This window comes from Mandrillus leucophaeus, unplaced genomic scaffold (assembly GCF_000951045.1).
Source record: "Mandrillus leucophaeus isolate KB7577 unplaced genomic scaffold, Mleu.le_1.0 Scaffold290, whole genome shotgun sequence".
Lineage (NCBI taxonomy): Eukaryota > Metazoa > Chordata > Mammalia > Primates > Cercopithecidae > Mandrillus > Mandrillus leucophaeus.
This window is the reverse complement of record NW_012103032.1, coordinates 60,810-70,638: the sequence shown is the minus strand read 5'-3', so window position 1 is coordinate 70,638 and position 9,829 is coordinate 60,810.

Genomic DNA, 9,829 nt, shown 5'->3' with positions numbered 1-9,829 from the left:
AAAAAAAAAAAAAAAAATGTGTGACTCCGGCCAGGCACGGTGCTCACACCTGTAATCCTAGCACTTTGTGAGGCCGAGGTGGGTGGATCACTTGAAGTCAGGAGTTTGAGAACAGCCCGGCCAACACAGTGAAACCCCGTCTCTACTAAAAATACAAAAATACAAAAATAGCCAGGCGTGGTGGCAGGTGCCTGTAATCCCAGCTACTAGGGAAACTAAGGCTGGAGAATAGCTTGAACCCGGGAGGCGGAGGTTGCAGTGAGCTGAGATCGTGCCACTGCACTTCAGCCTGGGCGACAAGAGCAAAACTCCGTCAAAAAAAAAAAAAGTATGACTCCTTGTTTCTAAATTATTAAGAATTTTAAATGGTGACAGCAGAGCATTACATCAAGCAGGGGGTCCTTCTAAACATGGGGCCCTGCTTAACTGCACAGGTCACACAGCAATGGTGCTGGCCTTGCACACACACAGTGGCCAGTCACTCAGAAAGGGGCACTTTTGCCGCAAGACATCCCAGTCCTGCAAAGCTGAGAAAAACCCACAGCTGCTGCTAGGTTTCCTTCCACAAGCACATCTGGGACCTAATTCCTCATACAGCCATTTTCCACAGGCACCACCACTCTGGTTATGAGTTCAGAGGAGAAACCAAAGCAATAAAATAAACATAAATCAAAGCCAACCGTGTTAATAAAATGGATCCGAAGGGTCAGTGTGGCAGGCAGAACATTAGAATTCAGACAGCTTTAGTATCTTCCTGGACAAATTACTTGAACTGCTATCAGAGGTACCCCCAAAGTTCATGCAAAATATGCCTCCTGGCTCATTTAACTCCCATTTCTCTGGCAGCAAATTATTAAAGGAACAAGCTCAAGCTGGCAGAGCTGTAGTTTCAACATAGGCCTGATGTCCACACAAAAAATTGCTCAATAATTTATACTGGAAGTGATGCAGCACTAAATTCATTCCCTGAGCACTGGCACCGGGGCACCAGACCGCAGGGGAGAAAAACCTCCATGACAGCATCCTGCTTCTGTTTAGAGTGGAGTGTAAAGTCCCCATCGAGGGGAAGAAGGTGACCGTGCAGCCTCAGAGCAGCAGCCCATAACGCAGGTGTCGGTGACTTCATAAGGCCAAGGACACAAGAGAGGCCCACAGAAGCCTCTGGCAGGTGAGAAGGAGAGACAGGGAAAACAAAGAAAAACACTTGATGAGAGGACAGCGCAGGACGAAGAGAGGAGGGGATGGAACAAGAAAGAAGAAAACGTCTCTCTTTGGGGAGGAATATATGGTTTCGGGCAAAATATATGGTTCTAAAGAGCAGCTTCCACCTCTTCAATGCACCCATCTCAGCTTCTGGAAGTCTTTCCAGGCCTTGAGGTTCAGCTCCAATGACACCTCCTCTGCTCTGGGAGGTGGAGGGTAGCTTCCCCCGATTACCACAGAACAATGTTGCTACACAAATACATGATAATACAGTAGCTAACATTAGTGGAGAGTTTCCGTTTGCCACCTACACCCTCTCATTTAGTACCCCCCAGCCCTTCCATGGGCATTTTTACTGCCCTAATTTTGCTAATGAAGAAACTGAGGTACTGAGAGATTTAGTAACTTGCCCACAGACATACAGGTGGTAAGTGCTGCAGCTAGGACCAGACAAACTGACTCCAAAGTCCTTACTTGTAACCACTTGGCTCTACATTTCCTTATTCTGCCTCATTGTGGCTCAGACAATCGCCTGAGCCCAAGAGCTCAAGACCAGCCTGGATAACATAGTGAGACCCCATCTCTACAAAAAATTTCTGCCTGTAGTATAGACAGTAGTGTCCAAACTTCACCCCTCCTCCAGGAAACCTCTCTTGAGGATAGGGACTCTATCTTACTTATATCCCTGTTCCTCCAGCAATCCACTACTATGTCCAGCACATAGTAGGTGCTCAGTAAGTGTTAATTCCATACCTTTCTCTCATCAGACACATGTACAAAAAGTATTGTGTCCAAAACATAGACTAAGAGAAAATATTTACAAATCATATGTGCAACACAGGATTTGTATCCAGAATTTATAATAGGCCAGGCGGGGTGGCTCATGCATGTAATCCCAGCACTTTGAGAGGCCGAGGTGAGCGGATCACCTGAGGTCAGGAGTTTGAGACGAGCCTGGCCAACATGGCACAACCCTGTCTCTACTAAAAATATCAAAATTAACTGACCATGGTGGTGGATGCCTGTAATCCCAGCTACTCAAGAGACTGAGGCAGAAGAATCGCTTGAATCCAGGAGGCGGAGATTGCAGTGAGCCGAGGCTGCACCATTATACTCCAGCCTGGGCAACAAGAGCAAAACTCCGTCTCAAAAACAAAACAAAACAAAAACAAACAAACAAACAAAAACCAGAATTTATAATGAACTCTCATAACTAAATAAGAAAACAGATAACTGAGTTGAAAAATGAGCAAAAGATGTAAACAAATACTTAATCAAAGAGAATATTAAGATGGCAGATAGGCACATGACAAGATGCTCAACAGCCAGGTGAGGTGGCTCAGGCCTGTAATGGGTCACTTCCAGTACAATTACTGAGACAAGAAGCTTGCTAGAGGCCAGGAGTTCGCCCAGCCTGGGCAACATGCAAGACTTCATCTCTATTAAAAAAATAATAATAAATTTTTAAAAAAGAATCATCATGTACAGTGACTCACACCTGAAATCCCAACACTTTGGGAGGCCAAGGCAGGAGGATTGCTTGACCCTGGGAGTTGGAGACCAGCCCGGGCAACATAGTGAGACCTCGTCTCTACAAAACATTTTTTTAATTAGCTGGGCATGGTGGCACACATCTGTGGTCCCAACTACTCAGGGGGCTGAGGTGGGAGGATCGCATGAGCCTGGGAGGTCAAGGCTGCAGGGAACCGTAACTGTGCCACTGCACTCCAGCCTGGGAGGCAAGGCAAGACTGTCTCAAACCACAAAAAAAAAGAAGTATCAGTCTGAATCCCATAAATATGTACAATTATTACATGTCAACTAAAAATAAAAGGATAAATAAATAATCACCAAATGGGAGGAAAACAGTGCTTGGCATATAGTAGGCATTCAATAAATATTTGTAGAATTAATAGTCCCAGTGAAGCAGCCAGTCATTCATTCTATTGCAAAATAGCTCAAATGAAAATAAATTTATGAAAAATTTTTTTTCCTAATGTTAAGCTGAAATCACTCCTATATAAAAAGATTTATGGGCTGGGTTCGGTGGCTCATGGCTGTAAACCCAGCACTTTGGGAGGCCAAGGCAGGCAGATCACTTGAAGTCAGGAGTTCGAGATCAGCCTGGCCAATATGGCAAAACCCTGTTTCTACTAAAAATACAAAAAGTAGCCAGGCGTGGCGAAGCACGTCTGTAATCCCAGCTACTTGGGGGGCTAAGGCAGGAGAATTGCTTGAACCCAGCAGGCAGAGGTTGCAGGGAGCCAAGATGATACCACTGTACTCCAGTCTAGGCGACAGAGCAAGATTCCGCCTCAAAAAAAAAAAAAAGTATCCAAGACCAAGAGAATGAAAATATACATTCACACAAAAACTTGTACAAGAATGTTTATAGCCACATTATTCACAATAGCCAAAACGTGCAAACAACCCAAATGTCCATCAGCTGAAGAATAGATAAACGAAATGTGGTATATCCATACTACATTTTGGTATGGAATATTGTTCATCAATAAAAAGGAATGAAGTACTAATACATGTTACAACACAGATAAACCCTGAAAACAGCATGCTAAGTGAAATAAGCTTGACATCAAAGGCCACAGATTCTGTGATTTCATTTATGTGACATATCAAAAATAGGCAAAGTCATAGAGCTGTCTCTTATACACATCTAGATGTGTATAAGAGACAGCTCCTGCCTCAGCCCGTGGAGTGCTGAGATTACAGGCGCACACCATCATGCCTGGCTAGTTGTTGTATTTTTAGTGGAGATGATGTTTCACTATGTTGGCCAGGTTGGTCTTGAACTCCTGACCTCAGGTGATCCACCCACCTCGGCCTCCCAAAGTGCTGGGATTACAAGCGTGAGCCACCGCACCCGGCCTCAAAACCCTGGGATTACAGGTGGGAACCACAGCATATGGCTGAGTTGTACACTTAAAAAATTTTTTATTTTTAATATGGAACACTTCACACATTGCAGTGTCATCTTTGAGCAGGGGTCATGCTAATTTTCTCTGTATCATTCCAATTTTAGTATATGTGCTGCTGAAGTGAACATTGAATTGTATAATTTAAAAGGGTAAATTTTATGGTATACTATACTAATTTTGTGGTGTACCATAAAATTATGGGTATACTTTATAAAAATAAAATTATGGTATATAAAATTTTATGGTATACCATAAAATTGTACTTAGGCAGTATAAAAAACTCACTATGAAAAAATTCATAGACCTGTACACCAACAGAAAAAATTTTACTGCGTAATTTTAAAAATTAAAAAAAAATTCAGTCCTGCGTCTGAACGGCAGGAGCCAGGTTCTCACCTGTTGTGTGTCATCTAAGTTGCCTCATACAATAAATGCTGAGGACAGTGGTTCCTGGACATGGGTACACTGGCCGGGGGAGGTCTTTGAAAACTTCTGATGCCTGGCAACCACCCCCAGACATTCTGATTTAATTGGTCTGAGGTACAGCCTGGGTACTGAGATTTTTTTAAAAAGCTTCCCAGGTGATTCTAACATGCAGCAAAAATTGAGAACCACGGGCTTAGCAAAAGGTTGATGAACAACCATTCTTGGGAGCCAAAAGCCAATCCCTGCCCCACCTTACCTCACTTTCACCTCAAGGCAATCAGATCAGATCTGTCCTTGGCAAAGAGAACAGCTACAGTCATTCCTGCTGTTTACCATGTCGGACAGATGCAGATCAGAACATTCTCTCCAGTTCCTTAAGGGCCACTACTCTCTCTCTAAACATGTGGTTGATGAGATCAGCAATTCTGAAGCAATTCTACAAAGCGTGGCTTCTTCCGTTCTCCCCAGGTTTTCTCTCTCTTGCTGTCCCCATTTGTAGCTGGGGTTGGGAAGTGGAGGAGAGAGAAAGTCACTTGATAAATACATTCTCTGTGTTCTCAATGAACAGACATGAAAGAAAAGAAAAACAGTAAATACATTCCTAGTAGGGTGAGCCTCAGTAGTTTTCTGGATTACCCTTCCCAGAGACATTCATATTTTCAAAGAAGACCTCCTGGTAAATGAAGACATGAGTCACTAATGATGGAATTTCAGGTACTAGTAAGGAGGGTTTTGAGGGACAGGGTCTCTTTCCTTTAACTTCCCAGACACATGTCTGGACTGGTCCTGATTGTTTGGCCTGTCTGTTTTCTTAGAACAGAGCATGGGATCCTAGCTAGCTGCATTCCATTCACTTAACAATTTGTTGTTCAAATTTATTTCTTTCAGTTATGATTAGGTTTTGTCTGTGGCATTTATGGTCTTTCTATGCCAAGCAATCTCACACTAACTTGAAAGCCCTTAGTTATTAAGGCTTCTGGTTGTAGATTACAAAAACCATCTCAAGCAAGTTTAGGAAACAAGGGGAGTTCTCAATAAGATTACAGGTGGAACCAGGAAAGTTAAGCCTCAGGGAGAGCAGGAATCCAGACATACGTGGTCTTTATCAGGGGGTAGACACCAGGGCCCCACCCCAGTCAATGGGGAGGTCAGATCTCAGAGAATAATAATAATTGAACATGAATTGAATGCTTACTATGTGCCAGGCACATATATTATTGATAACATATTCTTATGTTATCATTATGAGTTATGTTACTATTGCTCTTCCCATTTTATAAATGAGGAAACTGAGGTCCACAGAAGATAAGCAATATGTTCAAGAGCTTCCAGGCCAGGTCTGGTGGCTCACACCTGTAATTCCAGCACTTTGGGAGGCCGAGGCAGGAGGATCACCTGAGCCTGAGAGTTTGAGTCTAGCCTGGGCAACATAGGGAGACCTTATCTCTACAAAAAACTTAAAAAGTAACCAGGTGTGGTGGTGGTGACTATGGTCCCAGCTATTCAGGAGGCTGAGGTAGGAGGATTACTTGAGCCCAGGAGATAGGGTTTGCAGTGAGCTGTGATTGTGCCACTGGACTCCAGCCTGGGTAGTAAAGCAAGACTCAGTCTCAAAAAAAAAAAAAAAAAAAAAAAAAAAAAAAGAAGAAGAAGAAGAAGAAGAAGTAGGGGATGGGGGCCAGTTCCAGTTGGCATTTGAACTCAGGCAGTATGGTTTCAGAATTCACACACTTAGCCACCAGGGGAATGGTTCCCTCATGAGTTGTACAGTGGGCAACCTGCACACCCAAACCTGGCAGCCCTGACTATGGACTAGATCAGTGCTTCTCATCAGAGATACTAAGGACATTTGGAGCTAGACAATTTTTTGTGTAGTACTATCCCATCCTTCATTTACTATATGTGAGTGGTAGTAACCCTCCCAACCATTGTGACAATCAAAAGCCAATCATTGTGACAATCAAAAGTATCAATCTCTTCAAACTTTAAAAAAAAAGGAAAATAAAAAAAAATTTTTAAAGTATCAACCTCAGTTGAGAATCACTAGGATAAGTAGATAGCCCCAAATGATGTCTACATCTCTATTTTGTGAGTTCTTGATGGCTAGTAGCAATGTGACTTCTTTTTCTCCTCCCACAGTAGTTGGCCCAGACAACTGTATACATACTCCACAAATCCTGGGTGTGCATTGTCATTAGAGCCTGAAAGGACCCAGAGTCCTCAGCTTGGTGCTTCCCTACCCAGGATGATAGGGATGGAAACATGAGTCATGCATGGTAGATTAACTCCAACATCCTACAGGAAGACACAACAGTTTTCTCAGTTTTTCATTTGGTCCCCCGAACAAGCCAGCATGGTAGGAAGGGCAGGAATTAGTCATTCCTATTATGAAAAAAGAATGTAACGGTAAAATTGTTTTTAATTTTGGCAAAGAAAAAAGCAGCTATAAGCCTATCCTCTGCACAATTATCCTGTTTCGCATGTTACCTGCTGGCCCTGTCTACAAGCTCTCTCTTGGTGTGCATGGTTATAGTCAAAGAGTGTACCATCTGGGGTTCTGCTACTTTCACTTAACATTTATAAATGTTTTCCTTGTTGCTACATGGTCTTCATAATGAATGATTTTTTTTAAATGTCTGCATAGTGTTCCATTGCACAAATCTACTTTTATTTTATTATTATTATTATTACTATTTTTGTAGAGGCAGGGTCTCACTCTGTCGCCCAGGCTGAGTGCAGTGGCATAAGTATAGCTCACTGTGTTTTAGGATGGGAAGCCTTGACTGTGAGTTGTCCAGAGTTTTGGCACATCGAACAAAGAATTGAACAAAATGCCCAGAACAAAACAATAGAAGATGAAAGCATACATTTATTGAAGTGAAAGTACACTCCACAGAGTGGCTCAAGAACCCTGATTGTAATGTGTCTTGGGGTTTTCATTAAATTAAAAGAGCATGGTAACACCCCTAAGTACCCTTTAGCAGCGTCTGATAGGTTACACTCTATACAAATGAAGGATTCTGCCCAGGACCAATAAGAGGCAGAACTCTGCCCAGGACCCATCAGAGGCATCCCACTTGTGACCTATGAGCAAATGAAGGTTTCAGAATGGACCATTTACAGAAATTCCCATTTTTGACATAAGGGAGGGGAGGTTCAGAGAGGGAGGGGCCTTTGGCCCCTCATTACTTGATCATGGAAAGGTGGGGTTTTTCTTTCAGTCCAATTCCAAGAAGGCAACCGTGGGTTGGCCTTAGGTTTCCTGCCTCCAAACACTATTCTCCTGCCTCAATTGAAGCCTCAAACTCCTGGCCTCAAGCCATCCTCCAACCTCAGCCTCTCAAAACGCTGGGATTTCAGGCATGAGTCACTGGGTAGGCCCCTCCCTCTCTGAACCTCCCCTCCCTTATGTCAAAAACGGGAATTTCTGTGAATGGTCCATTCTGAAACCTTCATTTGCTCATAGGTCACAGGCGGGATGCCTCTGATTGGTCCTGGGCAGAATCCTTCATTTGTATAGAGTGTAACCTATCCAGTGGCATGAACCACACCCTGACTACTTTAATATTAAAAATCTTGGCCCTGCGCGGTGTCTCATGCCTGTAATCCCAGCACTTTGGAAGGTCAAGGCGGGGGGATCACCTGAGGTTAGGAGTTCGAGACCAGCCTGGCCAACATGGTGAAACCCTGTCTCTACTAAAAATACAAAAATTAGCCAGGTGTGGCAGTGGGCACCTGTAGTCCTAGCTAGTTGGGAGGCTGAGGCAGGAGAATCGCTGGAACTTGGGAGGCAGAGACTGCAGTGAGCTGAGACCATGCCACTGCACTCCAGCCTGGACAACAGAGTGAGACTCCATCTCAAAAAAAACAAAAACAAAAACAAAAAAGTGTACATATATGTGAAATTGTACTTCAGGTTGGTTTGAATTTGCATTTCTATGATTTAGTGCATTGTCCTAATTCTGTTTATTATTTCCATTCCTTCTTATATTAATAAATTGTATATAATATATATATATATATATTTTTTGAGACGGAGTCTCGCTCTGTCGCCTAGGCTGGAGTACAGTGGCCCGATCTCGGCTCACTGCAAGCTCCGCCTCCCGGATTCATGCCAATCTCCTGCCTCAGCCTCCTGAGTAGCTGGGACCACAGGTTCCCGCTACCACGCCTGCTAGTTTTTTTTGTATTTTTAGTAGAGATGGGTTTTCACCGTGTTAACCAGTATGGTCTTGATCTGCTGACCTTGTGATCTGCCCGTCTCAGCCCCCCAAAGTGCTGGGATTACAGGCGTCAGCCACCGCGCCTGGCTGTATATAAGTTTACAGTGAGAGTTACTGTTTTGTTTAATTTAATGTAACTTAATTTAGGAGAGCTAAGTAATTAAACATGAGGCCAAAGTACATAAGAAAGTGGCAGTCTTTTATTGCAAATATGCACACACTCTCGGGCGAAGTTCTCTGGTCCTCAGGTGTAGGGGGGGCCAGGGAAGTCGCGCTGGCGCTCTGGGGTGATGTTCTCGGGTCCACAAATGCGGCGGCCGAAGAAGTCACACCGGCTCTTGCCGGCAGCGGACTTTTATGCATTGGTACTGGAAGGGGGCGGGCAGTGGGCGGGATAAGGGCGTGATAGGGGCGTCTCCATAGGCGTGGCCGGGTTAAGTTTCGATCTCTTCGGATGGACATCACCTGGCGCATGCTCGGTTGATCTGCATCTTCCCGGGGCAGGCTGCATTTTCCCACGCACGGGAAAGTTGGCGAGGAAGAACCCGGAAGCAACATGGATTATGCCTTCTTGTTCACCTTCCTCCATCTTGTCCTTTCTCCTTCACCCAAACAGTTATATTCATTTTACGAATAAAAACTCTGAAGATCAGAGACATTAGGTAAAGTTGCTAAAGTTGACAGAATTGACTAAACTTAGAATAAACATTTTCTAGCCGGGCACAGTGGTGTGCACCTGCAGTCTCAGCTATTCAGGTGTCTGAGGCCAGATCATTTGAACCCAGGAGTTTGAGACCAGCCTGGGCAACATAGTAAGACCTCCATCTCAAACTACGACGACAAACAAAAACCCAAAATATTTTAGGCCTGCTTAGTCCAATGCCCTTGCCATCACACCCCATATCCTCCCCCAGCTCAGACATGCTCAGTGATGAAACCAGTTTCTGGGGTTGCAATTCCCGCCCACGAGCAAATGAGAGGCTGATCCAAAGTGTTTCTAAACTCTGCAGTTTTTTTTTTGTTTTTTTTTTTTTTTTTTTT